The sequence below is a fragment of the Sorghum bicolor genome, chromosome 1 (assembly GCF_000003195.3).
Source record: "Sorghum bicolor cultivar BTx623 chromosome 1, Sorghum_bicolor_NCBIv3, whole genome shotgun sequence".
NCBI lineage: Eukaryota > Viridiplantae > Streptophyta > Magnoliopsida > Poales > Poaceae > Sorghum > Sorghum bicolor.
Genome location: NC_012870.2, coordinates 4,818,917 through 4,835,871, shown reverse-complemented (window position 1 = coordinate 4,835,871; position 16,955 = coordinate 4,818,917). Strand labels below are relative to the sequence as shown.

At 46.9% G+C, this 16,955-nt stretch overlaps 1 pseudogene across 1 annotated transcript; it reads left to right on the top strand.

Annotated features, from left to right (window-relative positions):
- On the top strand, positions 248-4,654 carry LOC8084136 (annotated as a pseudogene). The gene is made up of 7 exons (XR_002454045.1): positions 248-573; positions 1,145-1,648; positions 2,023-2,370; positions 2,450-2,529; positions 2,643-2,703; positions 2,864-2,969; positions 3,211-4,654. The product of XR_002454045.1 is annotated as an uncharacterized LOC8084136 (transcript).

Below are 16,955 nucleotides of genomic sequence, written 5' to 3'. Positions count from 1 at the left end.
CGCCGTCTCCATCGGGCCCTCTTTTTCAAAGGTGGGGGGCCTTGATGTGGACCGTGCGCCGCGCTGGCGGAAACGAATCGATATGCACGCGTGTCGTGTCGCGTGATCTATCAGTTGTTGTTATTATTAATTATACTCTACCGACGGCCCTGGTTTTATGGGAAAGGCCGGTCCCGGACGCTCCTCATCCTCTACTTATATCCCCTCCCTAAGCTGTTCCACCCTTGCCCCCAAACAATCCCCTCCCCACCCCCCCCCCCCCCCCCCCACCTCTTTCATCTCCAGCAGTCGTCCTCTTCTTTGCATCCATATACCCATCAAAACAAGAAGACGATGAGGAGGAAGAAGAGGCTCTTGCCGAGTCTTCTCAAGTGCCATGGTCATCATCGGGGATCGGCCCGGCCGGTTGTCTGGCCTCTCCGGTTGACCTTTGCCAGGAAGATGGGTTGCACGGCCCGTCGGTCGGGCTGTACAGCCAGCAGCAGGGCGGCCTTCCGGCTTCCGATCCATCCATCAGGGTCCTCTATGGTGGATCAAAACCCAACAAGAAGGCCTCAGGGAGATTTATCGTTGGTATGATAATATCCATCTGCCTACTTGTGCTTACTTTTTTTTTTGAACAACAATGTTTTTTTAGTTTCTTTATTTGTTTGTTTATTTCCATCCTTAAATCATGAGGATTGGAGGGGACTTCGCTTGATCTTGAGATTGGAGGGATTGAATGGGTTAGACGAGGATTTTGACTTACAATATAGGCCCTTTCAATCCCCTCCAACTCATTTGGTTTTGGATCTCCCTTTTAAAATCAAAATCAAAGGGATTGGAGAGTGTTGACGAAGATTTTGACTCGTAAATTTCCCCTCGATTTCTCTCAATCCCCTTGGCCCTGGATCAAACTAACAGGGCCTCAATGCTTCCCAATAACCTTCGTTTTGGAGGCAAAACGAACAGGGCCTAAAACAAATCAGCCTATCAGCTTTGGGCTCGTCTTTAACAGATGATTAGCTGGTTGTACGGATGAAAGCACCGTGAGAATTGCGAAGCGTCCTATCGCGCTAGTGATGGATTATCACCACACACACACTGGGCTTTGTGGTTATCTGGGCCCTGATTTTTTAACCCTCCATCTTGAAATCGGATTCAGGGCAAACCGAGACGAAGTCCCGAACCTAAACCCTACTCAGAAGCCAGCCAATGCCATCGGTGGCGGCGGCGGGTGCCATGGCCGTGGCGGCCGCGGCGGCTGGGTTCACGGCCGCGGAGTGGGAGGCGGTGACCGGGTCCGTGGCCCTGGAGGCGGTGACCGGGTCCGCGGTCGTGGAGGCGGTCACCTGGTCCGCGGCCGCGGATTTGGGGCTCAAAGTACTGGCGGCTGGGGCCGCGTCCATGGTCGCTGCCACGGTCAAGGAGTGGGGGACGTCTAATGCTGCCGGGCCCATGGCCGCGAAGTTGGCCGTGGCGGCCAGGGCCGCGGGTGCTGGTCCTGTGGCGCGCGAGTGGGAGGCGGCGCCGCGGAAGACTTTGGTTGTGCGGAAGCCAGGCTTCCGACTCCCCACCGCTTGCCCGATGTGCCTAACCGTACTTCTCTACCTCAGAATGGCTGATGTTCCCTTCGACCTCGAAGTGGACACCTGCAACCCAAACGCAGGTGATCTCCCCAGTCCCCACCTCCTCTCATCCACTGTTTACTGTGCCTTAATGTTATATCATGACGTTGCTAGATCCACATGGATATTTGCATCTTGTTGCTACCCTTGTTGCTAGGTAGATCATTTGATGCTCTACTGGATCGACACTAGTTGCTGCTGGATAGTTACATCTGTCTACCCTTGTTGCTAGGTGGTCGTTGCCAGAATTGCTTGGTGCTCTTCCATAGTTGCATCTGTCTACCCTTGTTGCTAGATAGTTGTTGCCAGAATCACTTGTCGCTGCTGGATCTGCATTTGTGTGCTAGGTCACTGTTCTGGTTGGGATTTTTTCGCCCCCTGCTGATAAGTTCACTGCGTTTTGTTTTTTGCGCAGAGCAAATACCGTATGTTGAATTTGGAGATTGTGTGGCTTTGAACAATGAGGGCGGAGGGGTGATTCAATATCTTAGGGATACCAGCATTCTTGACTTAAACTCCATGCAGCCAACTGATTACACAATCAGCCTCTGTTGAGCGCACAAAGGTCATGGTTTCGACCTGGCTTGCTGATGCCCTGCAGTATGAACTGTGGGTAGTTAGTGATGGAAGCATTGCAAATGATATCTACTTCTCTGATATCGCTTGGCCAATTCGGAAGATTCTTCACTGGAAGGGGCTAAGAGATGAAAAACGTGATCTATGTTCGAGGTTGAATAGGTCAACTGCTGATTTGGGACAAGAGGTGGTTTGCTTATTATTATTCTTTTTTCTTTTTAGGTGCTACTGCCAACCTAACCTAATGCAGGTTTCTATTTAAACAGATTTATTGGAGGGCAGAGGCTGTTTATGATATGTTGTCTGAAACATTAACTAAGGATGAAGTGTACCTCTTTGGGAACAGGTACACTTACAATCGTCCTGCATATACCTGTGTTGTTTGTATTAGTTTTTATTTATTTATTTATTTATGATAGGCCTAATGGATCACTAATATATCCTTTTGTATCTATGTAGTCCTAAAGATGTAGATGCTCTGGTTTTGGGACACGCTCTTTTTGTGCTCAACGTGTTGCCTGTAAGTTCCCCCTCCCCAATGCTTCACTGACTCATTCTCCTGAAAGTGCTGGTTCCCATTTTGAATGCTAGTGTTGTTACAAGTAACAGTCTAGTTGCAAAAAAAAATTGATGGAAGCACACATACCTTATTTAACTTGCACTTTATTCTGTATCTGTAGGAGACATCTGTGTTGAGGGCTACACTACAGAAGCATGCTAGGCTGGTAAAATATGCTGAACATCATTTGTTCGTCTTGCTGGGGGTGCCATCCGGAAGTTTCTCAAGTGAGCAGCTTTACATGAAATTCTGAGATTGCATAGTGTTTGGGATATATTCTTAGCTGGATATAAACTGTCTATAGGAACATTATAATCTGAATGATGCCACTTTACACCACTACCTACTAACCTTTTAGCTTGCAAATATGTTTTTACTGTTCGCTGGCTTCTTAAATTAACTTCCATACTTCTATCTTATTTTTAGATGATTTCTATTCCTGTCAATCACGTAGTTTTTTTTCTGCAGGAACCCTACCGTATGTAGCCTATGACCTGTGTGTCATGTCTGGACAAGTACACTGTGAACATTACATTGACTTGAAGGTGTACAAGCTGAAGTACCACATGCTCGTTCCAAAAGTTGTTCTCGTAGGGCTGGATGAAGATGGATGTAATCCATTGCCCGGGGAAACTGAAGACCCTAAAAGCTTTACCATTGCCAGCGAACGCTGCAAGAAATGTATCAGGACTATGCTCAAGGGCCTTGTTATCAATGAAGCGTTGCAAATCTGTTTTGAGGATTTCACTGAAGATAATATTGTACTTACTGAAACAGGAAAAGTGAAATTCAAGAATGTCACCATTATCAGTTGTCTTCGCAGAGGTCCAGAATTCAAGAGGCGTCTCCATAGAAACTTCAAGTGTGCTGCTAACATTATTCGAGATCTCTTCAAGCTTATTACTCCAACTGGTATACAGTACAACATTCCTGAAGATATCTTGCACCTGCTCAATGTAATTGAGAGGGAATTCGAGTCCAGGTCAATGTTTCCAGTTCATGCCTCGTTGGTTCCTTTGACGCAGTGCTCATTTTTCTTCCAAAAGATGTATGAGACCATCAGATCTGTGTTATCATTTGAGGAGTTCAGAGCAATTCTGGATAAATTACCATATGTGGATGGCTGGAAGAAAAAAGTTATGAACAATGCCTTGCTCAGTTACCCTATCAATAGAAGACCTGAGAGTTATGAGGTACCACAAAACAAACCAGATCAGCGGAACCTGAATAAATACCAGAAAGGTTGCTTAAATGATTTGGGGATCAATCCACCTAGGAACCAAAGTGTGTTGAGTAATGAGCAGGAAGAGATGATCAAACAACTGAGGCTGATCGATTATTGGAGAAATCGAACTGTACACAGAATGGAGCCGTACAGGTCTTATACCAAGGAGAGCACCGAGGAGGGCGAGGATGCACCACGCAATGCGCCTTACAAGGCGGAGGGCTCTGAACTCGTCAACTATGTGAGGTTTCCAATGGCACCAACTTACCTTCAGTGGGAGCTGATAAAGAGGCGGGAAGCTGATGGTCATGTTGTTTGGGAAAGCTTTTTCTAGGCTTAATTCTGTCATCAGTAGATCACACGTAATGCTCTACTTGTGCCCCAGTTGGCACCAACTTACCTTCAGTGGGAGCTGATAAAGAGGCGGGAACCTGATGGTCATGTTGTTTGGGAAAGCTTTTTCTAGGCTTAATTCTGTCATCAGTAGATCACACGTAATGCTCTACTTGTGCCCCAGTTATCTTGTAGTACTGTTTAACTTCTGACAAAAAAATTGGTTTCCTTGTGGAGCTGCTTTCAGATGGCATGAGCAACAAGCGCTGCTTGCTAGGCATAAAACACGTCTCAGTACTGTCATTCATTCTTGTCCATAAATATTAACCTGCTCAAGTGGTTTCCCATTCTGCATCATTGGTTTCGCTTTACACGGTGTAACAATGCTGAATTCCGGATCCTGATTCCTAATACCAAAAGCTGCATTTGCTTACCCTGCATTCCTGCATTGCTGGACTTTCAAATCTGCGTGCCGGCATGGTCGCATGGATGATTACTCCTACTTAAGCCTTGTTTAGCTGGCAAAAATTTTAGATTTTGCGGTAGCACTTTCGTTTGTTTGTGGTAAATATTGTCCAATCATAGACTAATTAGGGTCAAAAGATTTATCTCGCGATTTACAGGTAAACTGTGTAATTAGTTTTTGTTTTCGTCTAAATTTAATACTCCATACATATGCCGCAAGATTCGATGTGACGGAGAATCTTGAATTTTTTTCCCGAAAGCCTTAGACGGCGCCCCGAAAAACCATGGCATGCCGAAATTTGTTGACTATGCAGCTTCCTTGCAAGAGCAGTGATAATTGGAACTGTGTCAGTTAGTAAATTTATTTTATTTGGGAGTACTCATTTGTGAAGGATATCATTTTTCTTACATAATTACCATCGCTGTTTGTCATCTGAACTGGAAGTTCTGCTCATCATAGTTCCTATTTAGTAACATTCTATGCAGTCAAAGGCCAACTCTAATTCTCTGTGTTGAGCAGTTATTTAGAGTTTCCCTTGTATTTCATTCCTTTAGTAACTAGAAGACTAGATTTAGGCCTCGTTAGTTTGTGCTGTTTTTTTTTTTTTGAACATCTATCCATGTTTGGACATACTCTGGTGGTGGCAGGCACGTGACTTTTAACTGTTTTTACGCGTAGGTCTTTGCACCTTCGTACCGGGCACCAGAAACAGTATGGATCTGGGAGTATGTACGAAGTATTTGCCAAACAAAAAATAGAGCTGAAAATAGTTTATAAGACAATCTTTTTTAAATCTAATTAGTCTATAATTAAACACTAAATACTTTAGTTATAAATATATTGTAGTACCTGTTAAAGTTTCGGCACCTTTAACCAAATGCCCTCTTATTTTACCCTGGTGATGGCAGGCACCTGACTTTTAACTGTTTTTACGCGTACTCTCTCCGTTCCACAAATAAATATATTTTTTGACTAATATGATTTATATTTGACCATTCATTTTATTTAAGTTTTTTTGCAAATAATAAAATAAATACATCATTATAAAAATATATCTAACTATAAAATAAGTTATGAAAAAATAAATAATATTTATTAAAATTTTTTGAAATAAAACGAACAGTCAAATATTAATCATAAAGGTAAAAAATATAATTATTTATAGGACGGATGAAGTAGGTCTTTGCACGTTCTTACCGGGCACCAGAATTATTATTTGGCTCGAAGCAGTATGGATCTGGGGCCTGGGGGTGGATATTTGGGCCGCTGGATGTATTTTTACCGAACTGCTTACTCGCAAAGCCTTTCTCCAGGTTAAGAAAATCTTAAAATTTCTCAATGGAATTCACTCTATTTCATTTAAGACTAAGAGTTTGTATGCTGAGAAGTTAATGTCCATGGCTGTCAATTGTTCATTGATGAATGATGATGCACTAAGTACACTTTTAATACAGAAACCATCATAGTTTATATGAACATTAATTATATTGTCATATAGTGTTTTTGCTGATGTAACAAAGTAGTTATTGAAAAGAGATAAGAATCATACAAACTAGGTCTAAGTTAAAAATCATGTCTACACGAGAACCAAGACAAAATCATGTTTACACGAGAACCAAGACGCAGAGGAATATGATTGACAGAGAGAATGGAGGTAGAATATATGCGATTTGATAAAATATTGATTTGTAGAAATTATCCATGAACTATGATTTTTATATGAAGTGTCTATCAAAATTGATAAATATAACAACTATATATAATTTCTAGTATTGGGAAGACTGATGTTACAACCATCCTCCTTTTGAACTTCTTTATCCGAAAGCGTGCTTGGCACGTACTCTCTCTCCATCTATTTATCGTAGTTTACCCGAAAAAATTCTTTAAAAATCAGAGTTATCTAAACTAGGAATAATTATTTTTATCTTTTTTAAGCACATGCGGCTCCTCTCACTGGTCTAATTAATTTAACTATTTGCATACAACTCTCTTCATTGGTCGAATTATTTTCTCCTTGGTCACTGCCCATGATTCTACAATGACTCCGATAAGACCATCCTCTGTAGGGTTTCATGAGTTTGTTTTCAACACATCTATATTTTGGAAACAATGCAGAAGAGTTTCAATGTAACATTCCGAGAATTTGTGTAATAGAAAAATCCCGACTTGTTAAAAATTTTGTTTGAATGTGTGTTGCATGTGAATTGTTAGGTCGAACTTAAGTCAAATGCTTCTCCTTCCTGCCCAAATTCAAAATCCGATCTTAAAAACTTTTTACAACAAACCGTTGTCACCTGGATTGATCACCTACATGACAAACGACGTTTTCAAATAAAATGTTTTCGGAGAAAAATTAAAACCTTGGTTGAATTCGAGCCGCACTCGAATTTAACATGCAGCATTACTTATGATTTATTATTTCCTAAAACACAAACCCCAACTCTCTCCCATCTTCTTCGAACTGGATTTACAAATATTTTTATGCACCATGTTTAGTTAGATGCATGAATGTTTGGTTCTTTTTTTTGTGCTTGGAGGTAGTTTTCTCCTAATTCCCTATTTAATCTCTAATCACCAGGCCCCCTCTTTCCTAATTTCCATCTCCTAATTCCTGTGCATGCACGTGGTGTGGCAGTACGTGGCACCAAGCTGCATGCTCCTGTGTCTTTGTTTGTACGTGAACCACGTATTTAGCCAAGCAACCATGCACGGCACTGCACTCAACATGTATCCACTGCTGTTCCTAGGCCACTCCTTTCGGTCTTGGCCCATGCAGCCGACTGAGGACTGAACCAGCCCAGCTAAGCACAAGGGGCAGCCAGCCCTACCCTCTCACGAGCAAAGCACACGCACGGGATGACGCCGAATCTCCGTCTCTTTTCCATCCAGCGGCCAGCGTCGTTTCCTTTTTCCTCCGACCGTACGCGCTCCCTCTTCCCTTCCGACGGCGCAGCTCCATTTCCCATCGTTGCTGCCTACGCCAGTGCGGACTCATCTTGACCACGCCTCGGACTAACGCGGCCGAGTGCTTCTCGAACCTTCTCGGCTCGCTCACCTACATGAGCCGCGGATGGAGGCCGCGTGTCCGCGAGCACGCACTCAGACGATCACGGCCACCTGCAAGGACGCCTCTCCCTGCGCCGAGCCCTAGTCGCCTGGCTATAAAGACCCTCGACCAGCCTCGCCTCACCTACTCCGCACGCCAGCCGCCACAGCATCCCCTCTGCCTACCTTCCCAGCCCCCAAGGCCGCCATGGCCGCGACGGTGCGACCACGCCGCTGCCGCCATGGAGCCACACGACTGCCGTGTTGGGCGCGCACGCAGCACCACGTCCACGGCCGCGACCTCTCCTCCACCTGCTGCTCTTCGCCCTCGCCTCGCCGTTCACCGTGCGGCAGCAGCCGCGGCGTGCGCACCGGCCACGGCACCACCTCGGCGAGCAGCTGTAGCACCGAGCCTCCACCTCGCCGACGACGTCGTGACCTTAGTCTCCTCCAGCGTCGCACGTACGGACATCCATCGTCGCCGGAGTCGACGGCAGTGGCGAAGCCACATACAAGGCAGTGTGTGCACGTACACCCAAAAAAAATTAAACATCATTAAGTAAATCAATTTTTCATCATGATTATAGCCAGAGTTTATGTTTTTATAAAAGAAATGCACCACCTTTTTATTTGCTCTAGCTTCACCACTAGTCGACGGCGACAACGACACCGTGAAGGGTCGAGATGGCGGACTAGAGAGGGGTGAATAGTCCTTTCTAAATTTATCGCGCCGGCTAACCGAAACAAATGCGGAATTAAAACTATCGGTCTAGCCAAGACTATACCCCTCTATCTAAGTTCTCTAACACCTTGAAAAGATCCTAAACAAGCAAGTAAGGTGCTACCTTAGCAAGAGTTCACCTAACCAAATCTAGAAGCAAGGTCACACAAACCTATGCAACTAGTACTTTGCAAACTGGGAAGCTCCTACACAACTAGTAAGCAAAAAGCACAAAGCTCCTAAGCTCACTAGCAATGCTCAATAATAAGGCAACTAATGCCAAATTAGAGAGCGCAAATTGCTTAGCTACACAAACTAAGCAATGTGACTAACAAGGTTACACAAACCAAATTAGTCACGCAAGGGAACTACTTCTAGCTACACAAGCAAGAAGGTAACTAGCAAGCTACACAAGCTAACTAATTACAAGAGCAACTACACAAGCACAAATATATGAATGTAAAAAACAAGCTTGTGTTAGGGACTTGCAAACCAACGGGAAGAACAAAGTTGACACGATGATTTTCTCCCGATGTTCACTTGGTTGCCACCAAGCTACGTCCCCGTTGTGTCGACCAACACTTGGTGGTTCGGCGGCTAAGAGGTGTTACACGAACCTCGTCCCCACTAGGACACCGCAAGAACCTACCCACAAATGAGGTAGCTCAATGACACGCACGATCCAATAGAGTTGCTCTTCGCGATCCCCGCGGGGTGAGCACCATACCCCTCACAATCTATTCTCCGGAGCACCGCACAATCTCCTTGCGTGCTTCGACGGAGTCACAAGCCACCAAGTCGTCTAGGAGGTGGCAACCTCCAAAAGTAACAAGCACCACTGGCTTGCAACACGAACACCTAGTGCCACTAGATGCAATCTCTCAATGCAACGCACTAGAATCACTCACTCGCTATTGACTCTTGCAAGCACAAGTGAGTTAGAGGCTTTCCTAGCACTCCCCAAGCATGGACACTAAGTCCCAAGGGTGCTCAGCACCGGTCAAGGCCGGCCACCACTTCTACTTATAGCCCCAAGGGCTAAACTAGCCGTTGCCCCTTCACTGGGCAAAACACGAGGGCACGGGACGCTCATAAGGAGCCACCGGACGCTCAACCCCAAGCGTCCGGTGCTCAGGCGTCAGCCACGTGTCACTAGCCGTTTGAACTCGACCGTTGCCGCCAACGGCTACTGCGCACGCGCGCCTGCACAGCACCACCGGACGCTCAACGAGTCCACCTCTGCAAACTCGCACGGTCACCGGACGTAAACCATCGGACGCACCCTGAGCGTCTGGTGCTCGCCGGTCAGAAACTCCTCGCGTGCACTCGCTGTCGTCACGCATCACCGGACGCTCGAACAGTAACCGCCCAGCGTCCGGTGCCAGCGTCCGGTGCGCTCTGCACACTGAGTCAAAGACACCACACCGGACGCTCTGGACCAGCGTCCGGTGCTGCCAACACCAGCGTCCACGAGAAACACTCCTGCGACTTCTTCAAATTTCCCACCGACGCAATAGAAAATATGCACTTAATTTTCTTAAAAGCGCCGAATGTGCAAGTGTGTTAGCTTTTCACAAACAATTTCCCAAAGGAGTTAGCCTCTCAACTTGCCACCCCACTCGATCCTAACACCTATGCAAAGTTAGATCGCTCAAGTGGCACTAGATGACCGATATGCAAACAAGTTTGCCCCTCTTGATAGTACGGCCATCTATCCTAAATCCGGTCATAAACTTCTCTACACACCTATGACCGGTGAAATGGAAATGCCCTAGGTTATACCTTTGCCTTGCGCATTCCATTCCATCTCCTCCAATGTTGATGCAACACATGTACCAACCAATCACCAAATGATATGATCCACTTCAACCATCACGTGACCATATTCCATTTTTCTTCTATACAGGATGGGAGGTCATGTGATTTTTTCCACTGGGAAGGGAGCTATGCTATTTTGTTAATCAAGGATGGGATTATCTCTGATCCTCCCCATGTCACTCAGTTGTTAATGATAGCACTTAATGATTATGAGCAAGCCATCGATTCTCTTACCAAATCCATCAGAGAGACGAAGGAAAACCTGGAGCTCAAGATGGTAGAGGTGGGTGCTGCATTAGAACTGATGAAGACTGAGCTGCTGGCAGCCATGGATCAACACAAGCAATCGACGGCTACTGCATTAGAACTGATGAAGACTGAGCTGCTGGCAACCGTGGATCAACATGTGGAATCGACGGCTGATTCATTGGGACTGATGAAGAATGAGCTGCGACTGATGAAGAATGAGCCTCAAAAGCTGAAAATTACAGTGAAACCTGGGAGTGTGGCACTGTGTGTTCTTTTCGCATTGATTGGGTGGTTTGTAGTGGGACATATGAATGGGGCGGATGAAGCATTCAGCCGACTTATTCTGGCCCCTTAGGCTAATGCACTTAGGATGATGGACTTCTGCTAATGAACTTAGGGAGGTGCTGAAGCCATAATATAGAGGTTGCCCATGTGTCAACCTCACTCCACCTGGTACTCTGTTTCCATGCCATCTGTCATCGAAGCTGCTCCTGTGCCTGAGTCGTCTGGTGCCTTTTGTTGGTGTAGGGTACTAATGAACTGTGTAGGGTACTAATGAACTGTGTAGAGTACTGGTATGGACTAATGAACTATTATGTGTTAGCTGAACCAAGGATCCTTCTATGAATATATGCCTGAGATGTATGCTACTATTGTAACTGCCAACCTGGTTCCAGAGTCTAATATCTGATTGCTGTGCAATCCCTCTGGTCCACCAATGTTGGTCTCTGTGTGGTGATGGAGGCCGGCATGCGCGTCCTGCTACACGTGTTCTTCCTCGAGGTGCTTGCCCACTTCGGCATCACGCCGAGCCAGATTTCACCCAATGGGTTACCATGGACGGCTTCATCGTCCTCTTGTTTGTTTGAAAAATTTTGACATATATTTGGGTTATTATCAAATTACACCACTCTATTCAATAAATTACATTGAAAAAGTCACTGTAAATATAGTGATAGAAGGGTGTAAATATAGTTAACAGTAAAACTTGATAGAAGGGTGAAAAAGATTGCGGAAAAACTCTACCCCCGAGTGTGAACCTTCCGAGGGCGGAAAAACTCTACCCCCGAGTGCGAACCTTCCGAGGGCTCGGGGGCTGAACAAAACTGAATAGGATGGTACCATTCAGTTGACCTATTCAACGAAGCCGAGGCGTTGCCCTGCCGCATGCCAAGTGCCGCCGTCCGTGAGAACCATTCGTTTGTTATAAACCCAACCCTAACGTGTGCGAGAAACCACACCGACACGCACACAACGCACGGTGATTCGACTTCGACTTCGGCGGCGACGGGGACGTGGACGCGAGACACTCGGCTAACTTTGGAGAATGAGGCGGCTGATATGAAAAGAAGAGCAGAGGAGCTCACAAAAGAGTTGGTTGATACAGAAGAAACTGGAAAGCAACTATTAAAGAATGGGGATCTACAAAGTAAAGTAACCATCATACCTTTGAACAAAATCCAAACAAGACGCATCTATTGGACATTTGCAAGCCAGCCGACTTTGAGGGACGAGAGAAAAGGCGGTGGTTGTTTCCACTTTACAGCGCGTCCATCGGCCCATTGACTCCTAAAAAAGTTAATAGTTTTTTTATTTTTAAGGTCTATACTCGAGAGAGATGCTGCTGTAAAAAATGTAGAGAATGAGGCGGCTGATATGAAAAGAAGAGCAGAGGAGCTCACAAAAGAGTTGGTTGATACAGAAGAAACTGGAAAGCAACTATTAAAGAATGGGGATCTACGAAGTAGAGTAACCATCATACCTTTGAACAAAATCCAAACAGAGCAGAGGAGCTCACAAAAGAGTTGGTTGATACAGAAGAAACTGGAAAGCAACTATTAAAGAATGGGGATCTACGAAGTAGAGTAACCATCATACCTTTGAACAAAATCCAAACATAGATGATACCCGAGAGAGATGCTGCTGTAAAAAATGTAGAGAATGAGGCGGCTGAGGGGAGGGGAAGGAGGCGCAGGCATGCAGATGTACGTCACGAGCTCTACTAGCGCGGGTGGAGGCAGCGGGATCCATGGCGTGCCCCTGCAGGATTTACGCTAGGGTTGCGGGACTGAGGGAGCTCGTGGAGGGTGCCATTGCTATTGCTCTAGTGGCTCTGGCGGAGGGCCAAGAGACCAGGAGAGTGCTCTGCGCCAGGTTTCGTGTGTGATCCAAGGCCATGGAATACACCCAGTGCCGTGATCTCCGAGCCGACGCACGGCTCTGCGTCTCCTACGCGCTCGACGATGGCGACCTCAAGTTCTATGATGCAGTCCTCGAGTCCGTAAGGAGATCGGTCATATCGCCATGCAAACTTGCCTTTGGCCTTTGACCCAAGATGTTACATGATATCCAAACTATATGTAGAAAAAAGTAAACACTATGAAATTGGAACAGGGTAGGGTCAGCTAACAATTTAGTTACTCCAGTCTCCAGTAGACTTCTTAGTGAGTGTTGTACCTATGTTTGGATTCAGTGCTCCTCATGATTTTTGTGTCTAAAAAAATAATACACCATAGCATCATGGAAACATGCAGAAGATACCCTTTGCGCCATCATTTCCCCTTCAAATATGGTACCTAAACTAACTTCAACTAATCATCTAAATCATAATGGTCGATTACTGACCTGAAGCCTGAGCTGGATTCTAGGAATCAGGGAACGCGGGACAGCCTTTCCCGCTGCTTTTCTCCCGCGAACTGCCCTCTCTGCTCCGCTGGTGGGCGCCTCCGCGCCTGGGCTGTTCGCTGCTGGCCGGCGGCCGCCGCCTAGGGTTAGCACCCGCCGACGCCCGACGCGGTGACGACGTGACGAGAGGGCGAGGGCGAGCCGCGACGGGAGCGAATGAGCGTCGATGGGGAACGATTCGACTGAATCAGAGATGGTCAGATGGGCTGGTGGTGGGTGGAGTTTAGGTTTGGACCGTTTGGGCCGTTTGGGCCTTCGGGAAGAGGAGGGAGATGGGCTTTTTGCCTTAACGGGCTAGAATTGATGAGAACACATGCTATTTTTTTTCGTTTGTTTTGGTATATATGCTTGGTATACACTATACATACAAATTTTTTTGTCAAAAATAATGGGTATTCAGTTGAATACCCATGAATACACGTGGGCCCGCCCCTGCAAGAAAGTGAACAAGCACAATTTTTTTACCACAACAAATAGAACAAACAAACAAAGAAGTTGGCTCTGTAAGAATTCAGGAACTTGTGCATAGTGTACTTTCTTGCATAGTGTACTTTCTTGTCTTAGTTTTATCACAAAATGTTACTACTCTATAATCTTATCTTTCAGAAGTGTTGGCCACTTTTTACAGAAGCATTCGGTGGTTAATCAATTGAACAAACCACTCACATCGACTGCAGTACCTCTTGCAGTTTATTACTGACGAAAATTGACAATACTGAACGAGTTTAATAACAGAGCAAAAGGATGCCACAGGATTAGTTAGAGGAACAGAGCCGGTACGTACTGCACACTCCACATGCAATATCTCGTCGCCTGTAAATGACTGGAGCCCCCTCCGCTCCCGGCCTCGGCGGCGGTTCCGATCTCATCGACCCCGCCAAGAAGGCCTCCGCTCCTCCCAACCCTGCCGATCAAAAGGCCGAGGAGGAGCGCTAGGAGCAAGAGCGCCTCGCCAAGGAGGCGTGCAACGCCGTCATGAGTAAAATTGCTGCTCCTCCCAACCCTGCCGATCAAAAGGCCGAGGAGGAGCGCTAGGAGCAGGAGCGCCTCGCCAAGGAGGAGTAGATGTCTCGCCCAAATTTATGGATGTCTCATAACTAAGTGGATGACTCATAACTAAGTGGATGTCTATAAGCCGGTAGCCTCCACGAGGACTTCGCAACCCTAGCGAGATCCCACCGACGCCGCTGACCCCTACCCCCTGGCGTCGCCGCCCTCCATCCCTGTCGCGCCATGACTGGAGCCCCCTCCGCTCCCGGCCTCGGCGGCGGTTCCGATCTCATCGACCCCGCCAAGAAGGCCTCCGCTCCTCCCAACCCTGCCGATCAAAAGGCCGAGGAGGAGCGCTAGGAGCAGGAGCGCCTCGCCAAGGAGGCGTGCAACGCCGTCATGAGTAAAATTGCTGCTCCTCCCAACCCTGCCGATCAAAAGGCCGAGGAGGAGCGCTAGGAGCAGGAGCGCCTCGCCAAGGAGGAGTAGATGTCTCGCCCAAATTTATGGATGTCTCATAACTAAGTGGATGACTCATAACTAAGTGGATGTCTATAAGCCGGTAGCCTCCACGAGGACTTCGCAACCCTAGCGAGATGCCACCGACGCCGCTGACCCCTACCCCCTGGCGTCACCGCCCTCCATCCCTGTCGCGCCATGACTGGAGCCCCCTCCGCTCCCGGCCTCGGCGGCGGTTCCGATCTCATCGACCCCGCCAAGAAGGCCTCCGCTCCTCCCAACCCTGCCGATCAAAAGGCCGAGGAGCAGCGCTAGGAGCAGGAGCGCCTCGCCAAGGACATCATGGAAACATGCAGAAGATACCCTTTGCGCCATCATTTCCCCTTCAAATGTGGTACCTAAACTAACTTCAACTAATCATCTAAATCATAATGGTCGATTACTGACCTGAACCTGCTGTCTGCCGGTGAGAAGAGGGTGAAGAATCTTTTGATGGCGCCGGTGAGACGAAGGCGGCGGTGGCGGCGGCGGCTCGGGGCGACGGTGAAGGTGGCGGCGGCGCAGGTGGGGAGGAGGAGCGGGGAGGGTTGAGCGAGGTCTGAGGGAGAGTTCAGATCTGGTCGGGAGGGTGGCGGAGCGGGGAGGGCTGTAAACAGGCTGCTGGGCTCGGCCTTCCGCAGTGGGCCGCGCGTAAACGAAATTGGGACGAGTTTGTAATGCATCCTGCTTATAATGCATCCTGCTTTTTATTAATTTGAAAGTTAATTAGTTGTAGATGATGACCCTCTAAGTGGAAGCAATATTTCTTTGCAAGGCTCCACTCAACTAATTAACTTTTTTTCCCTCCCCCAAATGGATGTCTGCATAGAGTAGGTAATATTAACTGAAACTTTGTCTCCTTACAACTTATTTCATACTAAATAACGTTGAAAAAAAGCAGTCATCACACTTTACCGACGTCTCATATTTACTTTTGATATGGATACATCTATTCAGTAAGGTTTTAGCACCCCAGAGACATCGAGTGAAACCCGAAGTGCTCATCTGCTCGACGGTATAATAAAGCCGGTTTTATAAAGGAGATTTTAGTAGCCCAGAGAGAAATAGTAAAACCTGAAGTACTATCTCGCCAGAAAGCACAAAGTTCATACTTAATATTTAATGGTCTGCTCGACGACATAATAAAACCGGTTTTACGAGGAAGGTTTTAGCTTCAACAAGGGGTTTTAAAGTACTCCATTTCGGCGGCAACCTCGAGCTAAAGAACTAGGCATTAACAAATACGGTATTGAGGAGTTTCATGGCAACCAGCCCTCTTTCTAGATAACAGCCCTGCAGCATTGCAGCTTCAAAATATACATCTACTACCGCCAGCTACCAGCTACCAGCTACCAGCTACTGTATGTACAACCTATCATGCATTAGCAGCAGGATCACTTCTTCCTTCTTTCAGGCGTGCCTTCTTCCACTAGTTCTGCAACCAGGACAAGCTCCTGAAATCTGAATGTGAAGAAAAAAACTAGCAAGTCATGGCTTCAACGTCAACAAGTTTTAACACACACCCACAGCGGGGCAAAAGAACAGCTCAAAACACAGCAGAGGTGACACACTGACACCCTGCTGCGTCATAGCTAGGGAGCAACTTGCAGTAGCACGGGGAACTAGGCTCATCAACGTTCTTCTTACTTGTTTTTGTTTTTTTTGGCTAGCTTCTTAATTGGTGACTTAATTGGTGAAATTACATCACCGGGCTCAACAGCAGCATTGGGCTCAACAGCAGCAGCATTGAGCCTCGCGCTCCTCCTTGTTGGTAGACCAGGCGTCTTGGTAGCACGGCTTCTTGACTTGGCAGCTTTAGAAATCCCTTCTTCATGCACAGCTGTGTTGGCAGCTTCAGGCACCGCAGCAGCAGCAGCCTTCTTTGTGTTGTCAGAAATGCTGGAGGAGTCACCAACATTGCTGCAGGAAGAGCCAACTGGCTGCAATGCAATGGTCTCTTCTTCATCAGCCTTCTTTGTGCTGGTAGCTTCAGCAGCTTCAGAAATGCTGCAGGAGGCACCAACATTGCTGCAGGAAGCACCAACTGGCTGCAATGCAGATAATCCAGCTATGCATGCATCAAGATTTGCTCGGTCAACTCCAAAAGATTCAGGATTCTGCACTGAAGAAAGGATCTGAACTGCGGACTGGATAGCTTCTTGAGACTCAGGCAAAGTTACCAC